Source organism: Phoxinus phoxinus, assembly GCF_949152265.1.
Source record: "Phoxinus phoxinus genome assembly, chromosome: 16".
Classification (NCBI taxonomy): Eukaryota; Metazoa; Chordata; class Actinopteri; order Cypriniformes; family Leuciscidae; genus Phoxinus; species Phoxinus phoxinus.
In genome coordinates, this window is record NC_136891.1 from 30,945,616 (window position 1) to 30,957,652 (window position 12,037).

Below are 12,037 nucleotides of genomic sequence, written 5' to 3' on the forward strand. Positions count from 1 at the left end.
AGTAATTGTTTAAAATGTTCAAGTGGGATAAAAACAGGAAGCTTCAAAACTCAATAGACAAAAACTCAAATATTTTAGGATGGGAGATATATTTAGTTAATCTGTAATTAAACCTGGTTTTAATGTAAATGGCAACACCACCGCCCTTACTTTGACGATCACTACGAAATTATAACCAGTAATATGGATAGAAGAAACAGAAACAGATTTCTTCAACCAAGTCTCAGATAAAACCAAAACATCAGGGTCTGAAGTAGACACACAAACCCTGACTAGGTCCATTTTTGGCACAAGACTTCTAACATTCATGTGGAGGAAGCCAAGACCATTTCGTTCTTTGAAATCAGATGGGGTAGGTAAATGAATACATGAACCCTCAGTTATATTCTTAAAACATCCTGATGATTCAGCAAAATTATACAGAATGGTAATACATTGTGTACATGTGCAGTTTTCAAATAAAATAAAATAAATAATATTTCAACAAAACGTTATAAAAAGGGCCATACAGTAGGCTAGGCTATAATCTGTTACTTAGAAATGCATGTTTCCTCTTTAGCCTATAAGTTCTGAACAAACTTACGACAATGATTATGTGAAGTTGACAGTTTTCAAAGAACATGGCTGTCTGTCTGTAGCCTAACAAACTGGATCTTTAATGTACACACGAAAGAGCTGTCAGGTACAGATCTGTCACAGAGGCTAAAAATGTCACGGTCCTCTCAGAAAATAAGAATGTGGAGGAGCGATGGTTCAGTTCAGCACAGACGGCATTCCACGTATCTCCCTCCCATTTCTCTACTGGCCTGATGATGACTTCACAGATATAGCATCTGTGTCATCTGAGACCAGTTTTTGCCAGTTTGCTGTTTCCTGATATAATATGTTTGCTTAGCAGCCAAAAAAAAAAAAAAAAAACCGAGTGATTGTGATTGTGGTTGTTTCCGATTTCCTGTTCATAACCTGTTCAAAACAAAATCAATGTTTGTTAAATTTGAACAGCGGGTAAGCAGGTCAGTGGGTGAACTATATGTGTTAATCTTTTAGGATATTGAAGATATCACACATTACATGCACTTTAGGTAAATACTTGGCCTTCAAAAAACAAACAAAGAAATGTGATCTGATGCTACCACCGGAACTAGCTCTACTTCACAAGCAAGTTTAGCCAAAACATGCTCTTTGAAAAACAGAAACTTAAAGGGTTCTGTCAGGCGCTTCAAATATGGAACATGGGGTCCCATCATGGGATAATTGTATGGATTTAGTTAATTCTATTAGTTTTCATTAATTTTATGAATTAAACCGTTTGTAAGCATTTTCATTAGAAAAAATGAAATAACCCATTATATATTCAAAATTTTAGTTTTAGTTTTGAAATCGTTACACGGCCTAGCACCAGGGTACTTATCTGATTTAATACATTCTCACAATCCTTCCAGGTCACTTAGGAAGGATTGACAAGCAACTTTTGAATATATTGTCCTGTTCAGCACTTTGGTTTTTAAACGTGCTTTATAAATAAATAACGACATGAAAGTATAATGCAGTAATTAAAAACATTACAGAACCTTTTTGACATGCAAAGCTTCTTTAAAATGCAAGAACACTAACCACTTTTTTTTTCTAGGGGGACATCACTGTGTGCTTCAGTTACTTGCACATAGGTACAGATTTTATTGATTTTTTTTTGTCAATTTCTTCTAAGACTGGTTTATATTTAAGATGTCATTGTAATTTTGCACTTAGCTTCATAGAACTCAATGTTTATTCATATTTCAGATTGTGAATTTATATGTTGTTGAAACATTTAGTCTGATTTAAAAATGCCCTTTTATGGCCCTCCATCAGATCTGTTCTTCTGAACGCAGAGGAATGTTAGCAGTTAAGCTAGTTTCAGTGTGGCCTCAAAGAACAGGTCTGCCGTGTCAACAACAGCCTCTGATTAGACTTAGACTTTGCATGTTAAAAGATGACATCTTTACAAGTATATCCTGTAGAATGGCATTCATAAGTCTTTTTGAATCCTTTCGTAAAGAATACAGTGACATCACCTTTTTATAACTTTTAGAGTCTTAAACATTAAGGCGATTGCTATTTTAAGTCTATTCATATTTCTCAATAACATTTTTGTACTCTCATATATCATTTTTTCTATTTACAATATGATGATATGCATTTGTCAAGCAAATTGCAACGTGTTCCAATGTTGTTTTAAATGTATTTATCACTACCATATTGTATTCTCAAGCTGAATAGATCTAAATGTGTTCTCTCAGTTATATACTTTGATCATACTATTGAATCATCTGGTAATGTTAAGCAAGAGGGGGAACTAATACATTGTCAAAGCAACAATCGTAAGTCATCATATGTTTTTTTTTTAAATATAATTAACAGTTATTTACAATGCCAAACATTTTAATTATTAATAGGTTACACATTATCTATTCGAATATATACAGTCGTGCTCAGAATTATTGGCACCCTTGGTAAATATGATCAAAGGTGGTTGCATGAGAAAATAAATCTGCATTGTTTATCCTTTTGGTCTTTCATTAAAAAAAATATCACGAAAATCTAACTTTTCATTTAAATAAAACTAAGGAATGTGGGAAGTATAAATATGAGGTAACACAAAGGCCAAATTCCCTTAATCATTCATCATAATGAGTAAAGCCATAGAATATAGTTCTGATGTGAAGCAAAACATTGTTGAGCTTCACAAAGCAGAACATCGCTGTAAGAAAATGGCTAAAGCTTTGAAAATGCTCATTTCCAACATTAGGACAATAATTAAGAAGTTCCAATCAACAGGACATGTTACGGATCTGCCCGGAAGAGGCCTTAATGCGCTGCAAGGAGGATAGTTCGAGTGGCCAAAGACTCTCCAATGACCAACTGCAGAAAACAGTTGAGTCTTGGGGTCTGAATTTTTATATCGACATTGACATAGACATTGATTGATCTTTTTTTTATACACCTACATCACCACAAGATGTTTTGGAGGGTTTCAATAAAAATCCTCCGCTTTCATCCAAAAACAAACTCCAGCATATTCAGTTGCCAGACACGACTGGAACTTCAAACGGGACGGGGTTCTGTGGTCAGATGAAACTAAAAAAAAAGAGCTTCTTAATTGGCAGCCAACCCACTGTGATTAGTTCAGTGCACACAGGGATAAAAAAAAGTATACCCCATGTGCACGATTAAATATACTGCTGCATCTTTAATATTGTGAGCCTTTTTTCTGATGGAGGTCCCGGACATCTTGTTCAGATACATGGTATCATGGATTCTAACAAATAACAACAGATACAAAAATTAAAACTTGACAACCTATACTAGAAATCGTGGGCCGTGGTTGGATCCATAACAAATATCAAAATCAACACAAAAATGGGTCACAAAACACAAAATGAAAGGTTCTTCCATGACCATTCCAGTCCCCTGATCTGAAGCCTATGGAGAGTGTATCAACATGGACTTGGAAATTTGAAAAATTGAGAGATTCTGTATGAAGGAATGGTTTCTTAAGGTATGCTCATTTACCAAGTGTGCCAATATTTCTGACCACGGCTGTATGTATATACAGTATATATATATATATATATATATATATATATATATATATATATATATATATATATATATATATATATATATATATATATATATTTATAGCCTATATAAATTCTATTTTCGGGACAATTGATCCCCAATTGTAATTTAATTTAGTAAATTACTCTTTTGCTTTGATTTATCAATCAATTTTGAGTAATTTAAAGGCAGGACAACAAATACTATAAAATTGCATTAAAATGTGTAGCTACATAGTACAATAATATGCATAAATTCATATTTTATTCATGTTATAGTAAGTTACAGTTTTTATCTCTTCTCCAGTGACTCCTGGTTAAAAACAGTGTAATTTGGTGAATTTAATTGTTTGAGTAAACTTGAAAACTGTGCAAAAAGTGGGTTTTTCTGCGAAGGAAAGGCGTGCTCATAACCGGTCAGGCAGGCAGGTTTAGGGAGAACTAACCCACGCACGGTAAGAACCTCTCTGACGAGTCCAACCGGCAGGATCATCATTCCACGCCGCCCTAAGAACACCCCATCATTCTGCTCTCTATAAAAGCATCGTGTTTTCAGAAAGAGGTGTGCAGTTCGTCTGTGCGAAGAATATCTCTTAAAAACGGAGAATCTCGGTTTCAAATGTTTGTTTTTCCAAGCAGGTTTCGAAGATGCCGGATCTACTGTATGGCGGTCACTCTACACTGAGTTTCCTCGGTGACCTGTGGCTACCTCTTCTTTGGCCGAGTGGTTCTCAACAGTTCAACAGTACTTTTGAAAATTGTGAAATGTTCAGGACCACTTGATCAGACGAAGGAAAATTTCACCGTTGAGTCGGCTTTGTTAGGCTACTTTGTTAAAATCAGGTTTGTTGAATTCGCTGTGATGACATGCGTTGTTGGCCTCTCTCTCTCTCTCTCTCTCTCTCTCTCTCATATGTGTGAAATCTCCGATTGTATTGCTTTATATTTAATACTTCGTATTTTGTTTGAAATTAATAAACCTAATTCAAAATAAAACCTTTATACTCTTTCTTATTTTGTCAACAATTTGAGTGTTTGACTCTTTTAGTAGCAATTGGCTGTAGGCCTAGTCTTTGGACACATTTAAACTGTAGCCTACATCTTATTTGTATTGGGTTTGCGGTAAATTTGTGTTTTGTTTTACGCTTTCATTAAACGCGTTAGAGCTCATGCGTTAAACCACATTTTTAAAATATTTTTGGACAGTCCATTGATGCAGTGAGATCCAAGCAGACGAGCAATGATTGTCAGAGATCAAATTTGAATAAATAATAACAACTTTTATTAAAATGTAAAATTACAGAGACAAACAAATTGATCAAGTAAACTTTAAAATTGCAAGCTGAATACTTTTCTACATTTACATTTATGCATTTGGCAGACGCTTTTATCCTCATGACCTTTGCGTTGCAAGCGCCAACGCTCTACTGTTTGAGCAACAGGAAAGCTACCTAGAAGACACCTAGACATTCTAGATAAGATAGAAGTAGGCTAATACAAAGAAGTTTGTGAAGATTACAGTATATAGAGAAAGAAAGGCCCAAAGGAGGACATTTGCAGAATACAAGGAGAGAAAATAGTGAAGAAAAAGGGACTAGTAGGCATACCTATTGAAGTTCTTTGTAGACTTGCAATCATTGAATGGCTCAAGACAAAATACGCAGGTCTTATTAGGTCACCATGGCCATTGTAAGGCACACGGAATAACTTAAAAAGCAAGTGTGGATAATCAAACATATCAGTGTAGGCTTTATGCTAGACTATAAATAAATAAATAATCTACATTCATAAATAAATAAATAAATAAAGCAATTACATGTAAAATAATGATCATCTAGCCTACAGAAGGAATATAACGACTAATGATAAATAAACGAATAGCCATGAATTCATAAAGTAAAGATTCATAATATTCATAAAAATAAAAATAAATGATTAAACAAATTAATAAATTAATTACATAAACCGATATAATACAACAGAATAAATTTGACTAGGCTACAAAGAATTTTGAATATACCAATAATCAACTCTAATAACCAATTTTATAGGAAAATAACCACTTTCTGCACAGTTTTTGAGTTTACTCCGGTTTGTTGACGTTCAGAAACGACTTTAAGAGTTTCGAGCAGATATTCATAATGACTATGGGAACATGGCCAGATTACATAGCTATGAAAACAGCTGAGTTCCCTGGGATGCAGGGCATGTTTGTGTGACTCAAAGGACCGCGGGACAAGATACAAATCAATTCAACTTGGATTATAAAGATCGGACTAAAGATACAATTTAACCATAAAATAATGTTCCCAGAACATTGCAGAGAGGTTGTTTTTTAAACAACCTAAAATAATTTATACAGAACATTCCCTAATGTTTTTTATATATATATAAATAGTAATAAGAATTAGTTTAATTAATAATTATAATTCATTTGAATAATTAAAAACTACTTCTCAGAACTGGTAGACATTGATTGACATGTATAGCCTAATGTAATTAAATAAATGTAGGATCACAGTATAAACGTGTTAATGACCAGATATGGATAACAGAACGTTATAAATCTGACTTTTCATAGTTGAAAATATTCAACTATGGTTAAGCAAAGTGAAAATACAACCATAAATCCATTCCATTAGTGCAGGTGTGAAAAAATGTGCACGCTCTTGGGGCCAGTTTCACAAAGCTATTTTAGACAGTGTTAAAATTTGCTCATAGACTAGTCTTGCAAGTTAGACTGTTTCATAAAAATAAAGACTGACTTAATTTAGACCAAAAAAATTAGACACCTTACCCCCAGGGCTGGCTAACTTCGGTCTAAGACTGTTACCTTGGCAACCAGCAGTAACAATCAGTTACATCACAAACAGCCAAAAGAAAAGGGAAAATGGCTCATAATTTGTGGTGTGCAGATAACGTGGAGAGCGCTGAGAAGGGAAAGGGTTTTTAGGGACCGCATGGAAATATATAATAATGAGGACTTCATCGTCGATTTCGTTTTTGTATCTTTTCTGTGCGTCTTTAACGCTCAACGGTTGGATTAACGCTGTTAACTGTCATAGCAATCTTTTTCCAAACATTTCTTCTTGTTACTATTCTCCTCTAAATTTCCCAAGTAAAATGTCCTTAACTGTTATACTCCTCCAACAAACTCATATTTTCCGCTGGGGTAAACTGCACTGAGCGGTTGAATGCGATAACTCGATCCGCCATGTTTTTTTGTTTTGAAAAGTGTCTTATTTGACCCAGAATGCAATGCAGTGTAGTCCTTAAGATAGTAAAAGTCTTAAGTGCTTTGTGCAACGGTCTGATTTAGATGTCTATCTGAAGTCTGACTGTCTACTATATCTAAGCCATAGTCAAAGTCTATCTTTGTGAAACCGGCCCCAGCACACGCGTGACTTCCCGCCAAACCAGTTCAGCAGAAACTCCGCCCTGCAGCCGATCCTTAAGATTGTATTGGTCACGTTAATCACAGTAATGAATGCTTACACCAAATAAATACTGATCCCTAAACCTACCCCTCACTGTACCCTTAACCAATGAAATTAGCTGCAGGGCGGGATTTCTGCTGAAGTGGTTTGGGTAAAAAATCACGCCCAGCACATGCTTTCTCAAATTTTACAGTGCTGAATCATCCAATTCGTCATCATCACTGCATAATATCCATCTGTATAATATCACATTTATGAGGGGACACTGACAGGTGAAAGGCAACTGACCTTTGTATGCAAGACTGTGCTAAAGTGAATCCTGACCAATCAGTTGTAGGTTGAGGACATAGAAAGGTGTGAATTTCTGCTGGGCAAAAACAACAAACCAAATGAACTTAGTGGCGATCACTTCATGGTGCACAATATCCACCCAATAGTACCAGCAGAAGCAATTCATTTCGTCAGTCTTGATGCCAGTGCATTCCCATTTGAGAACATTCCTGCAAAGCTCCAAGTGACTCGTAAGGTCAGGAAAGCAGCAAAGTGGTCAAACAGTCGATGGTGATTTCAAATTCTCCACAGATTCAATCTATTGACCACAATGTTCAAACCCACAAAACTGAACAATGCCTTCATTCTTGGGGAGGAAAAAGGTTTTGAGGCCATTGAAGAAAGATGACTGGCTCCCAAATGCACATCACATTAGAAAATAAGATGAGGAAACAAGATGTTTACAATCGCATACATTAAAATAGTGAACCATTTTTGTGAGAAAAGTGTATCTTCAGGTTGTTGCAATAATCAGTGATACACTGATTTTTTTATTATTAGTTTATTGGTTATAACAAGCAATAATAATGTCAGCTGCGCGTTCTCGCTCTCTTCTCTCCGACGGCGAATTGACACACACCTGCCAAAATGAGCGGCTTAAATGTGCTTAAACAGTCAAATGCACAAAACATCATGTCAAAATGCCTGTAAATATTCAGTTAAGTCAGTTTTGGGACGTATAGAGTTGAAGAGGATAAGCATGTTCTTGTGTAACAGTATATTGGATCCGTGCATAAACTCTTAAAGTGACAGCAGTCTAATATTCCCGCTGCTGTCTGCCATGTCTCTGCTTCTGACGGAATAACTTTAATTGTAACTTTAATTAATCTGTATTTAATTTTGACAATGAATTTGATTACTTTAATTTCTGTAGTATTTCTTACCTGAAAACTATACTCTTAAGACTCACCTGAAAATCTTCAAGCCGTTTATTTCATATCTCTCTTTATTCTATTGCATTTATTTGTGCTGTTGATTGCAATTTGTTTATTTGTTCTGATTGTATTACTGACTTTTTACTTGTGTTTTTTATTTGTGAAAATAAAATTTTGTATTGAAGAAAAGTTTATTTTTGTTTGTATATGCTGTCAATTATTCTTAGAAAGAAAAGTTCAGACTTTAAAAAAAAGAAAAATCGGAATTATCCAAGACCATTGCAATTGGTGCAGCTGTTATTAATACCCCAAAAGGGGGATCTTTGATACTTAGAGAATTGGCGTCCTGTGTCATTGTTGTGTACTGACTGATTTTAAAATACTGTCAAAAGCAATAACCAATATGTTGAAGAAATGTATTGCAAGTTTACTAATTCATGATGATCCGTCATACTGTATCGCCAAAAGGAACATTTTCGACAACCTATTTTTGTTGAGACACATTATTGCAGTTGCCAAAAAACATAAAATTGATATTGGACTCTTTTGACAGAGTGGACCATTTATACTTACTAAAGACTTTGAAGGCCTTTGGTCCACAATTTGTCTCTTGTATTAAACTGTTATATAATGAAACATAGTATCCTTAGAATTAATAGTTGCCTGACTAGGCCTTGTGCAGTCACGAGAAGCATGACTGAGGTCTTTCAAGACTTTTATATTCAATATCTTTTGAACATTTAATGTCATCTTTAAGGAAACGATTAATGGACTTGGTGTTCCTATGTTTCCAGAAATCCCATCTGTAAAACTCACATCATATGCAGCTGATTAACTGTATTTATTAGACACATTAGAGGTGTATCTATTCCTCAGAGGTGAAGCTATTTCACCGGGGTGGTGATGGCGCAATGGATAAGACACATGCCTTTGGTGTGAGAGACCCGGGTTCGAATCCACTGTGAGACACCAATGTGTCCCTGAGCAAGACACTTAACCCCTAGTTGCTCCAGAGGCGTGCGACCTCTGACATATATAGCAATTGTAAGTCGCTTTGGATAAAAGCGTCAGCTAAATGAATAAATGTAAATGTAAATTTCAAATTGCCCTGCAAAGGGACAAATAAAGATTTTTACTACTACTACTTTTTTCCCCCGACTGATTCTAGTCGGAACAGTCGGAAAAAGGTGGCTTGCCTACTTCAGGTTGGTGGAGAGTTCCTGCCTCAAGTGGAGGAGTTCAAGTATCTTGGGGTTTTGTTCACGAGTGAGGGAAGGATGGAACGGGAGATTGACAGACGGATCGGTGCAGCTTCCGCAGTAATGCGGTCGATGTACCGGTCTGTCGTGGTGAAGAAAGAGCTGAGCCGCAAGGCGAAGCTCTCGATTTACCGGTCAATCTACGTTCCTACTCTCACCTATGGTCATGAGCTTTGGGTCATGACCGAAAGGACAAGATCCCGGATACAGGCGGCCGAAAAGACCCCGGGGAAGACCTAGGACACGCTGGAGAGACTATGTCTCCCGGCTGGCCTGGGAACGCCTCGGTCTCCCCCCTAGAAGAGCTGGAGGAAGTGGATAGGGAGAGGGAAGTCTGGGCATCTCTGCTTAGACTGCTTCCCCCGCGACCCGGCCCCGGATAAGCGGAAGAAGATGGATGGATGGATGGACTACTACTACTTGTATTTCTGTTGTTCTTGTTATCTCTCAATAGGTGGAGACAAAGACATTTGCAGTGGTTAAATTTTCAGATGATAACTCTGTAGAAAAAAGGCAGTTGATAAAAAAACAATGCAATGCCTGACAAGCATAAGGTTCTTGCAGAAGAAAATTTGATAGTATTTCAGGTTTAGGTGTACTGTCATTGGCTCATGAAGATGATGTTGTTAATACCTTTTCTGATTATTACCAACATTTCTAAATGAAGTCTAATATTTTACAACATTCTATATTTTACAGATCTTCTCTTGAGAAAGCCACAGGCCTTATCTGAAGAAGCAACAAAGAGTAAGCTAACAGTCGAAAGTGTGTTATTTTCACCCAGCTGTCAGGTCTTCTGTGTTCGGGCTTCCTATGGACGCTGTAGTTCGTCAACAATGGCTAAAATGTCTTTGTCGATTCATTGTTCAATTGTTGATATAAAATAGCACAATATGAAACACATTCAACATATTTAACCAAGTATACAAAAGATGGACAAAGTGCTAAAACTCTTCTTCCTTCTTCCACCACAGTCATCTAAATTTAACAAAGAAATAAAAAAGGCAACTTAGGTTACATGGACATCAGATTAAACAATTATATTTATTGGCAGGATTGTTGGGCATTTACAGTATGTAGGCCTACAAAACATACTTTAAGTAGATAATAGCCTAAAAAGATTGTTACTTTGGTAAAGAGAAACATGAAATTCAATGGGAAATAAAGCATACGTAACAATTAATATAATATAACCAACATTTTAAAATATTTAATAGTAATAATAAATCATTTTCTCAGAATTGTGAGTTTATTAATCGCTGTATGAGCCATTTTAGTGTAATTCTATATTTGTCCATTGGGTGGCGCTCTGAAATGTTAGCCTAGGGCACCTGGGTAATGAGCATGGTAATGAGAGCACACAGTATTTGACAATGCAGCAACGTGCTAATGCGTGTTTCATTATGTTTCACTAAAACAATGGACAATATGTGTGTGCTGTGAATAGGGTTGCCACCCGTCCCTTAAAATACGGAATCGTCCCGTATTTACAAGTAAGATGATGCGTCCCGTATCAAATCAATAAGGGACGCGATTTGTCCCGTATTTTACATTAGGCCCACATATAGTTGAATAAAAACATAAGGATTTTGCAGTATGGATAATACTAATAGCAAATATAAAGAAATCAATTTCTTAGTAGAGAAGCTCATTGCGTGAAGTAGCGTCTTTGTTTCTATAGCGACTGAGTCTCGTGAACATGCGCTGTAAACCTGCACGTTTTTTAACCCCTTGTAGCGCGCTGTTGTTCACGCAAATGACGTTTGCTGAAATAAATAAAACATTATATTTGTCCAAATGATGTGAGACTTTGCACGGTTGACAACACTTTCTACATCTACAAAAAAAAATTAAATAAATTTGAATAATATCTGTTTTTTATGTTAGTGTGGGGGGAAAAAGTCACACTTGTGTTGTTTCAACAAAATGTCATTTTGAAACATAATAGTTTTTTTTTAGGATTTATAGTTTTAGGAGGATTTATTATATATTTTTTTACTTTAGGCTATATAAATAAATATTTTTTAAACAAAAACAGTAAAAAAAAAAAGTTAAATTCACTTTATAAAAGACCCACATTTCTAACGTAAGATTTTTGCCCATCTTTTGGAAAATGCTGTTTTAAAAGTAAAGAAATTATCACTTTAGTAGATGGCTGCAGAGCTACACCATTTGCTTTTTGACTAAAATACATATTTTCAATAGCTTTTAGTTGGATTCATATCTATATATTATGAAATCACAATTATAACAATACAAATGACTTTGTCAAAGTTGAGCTTTTTTTGGGGGGGGGGGGGGGGGGGGGGTGAATGGGTGTCCCTTATTTTGCCACACTGAAGGTGGCAACCCTAGCTGTGAACTAGAATGAGACACCACAGGAAGCTAATTGGAAGCGATGTTTATTCATTAGAGCACAATAGAGAAAGACACTGTTGCATCTTACATCTGTGTTCATGGAGTTTGTATGTGTCAAATACTTGCTCGCTCACTCCTGTTACCAATACCAGTGGCTTAGTTAGCCGTAACAAATTTAT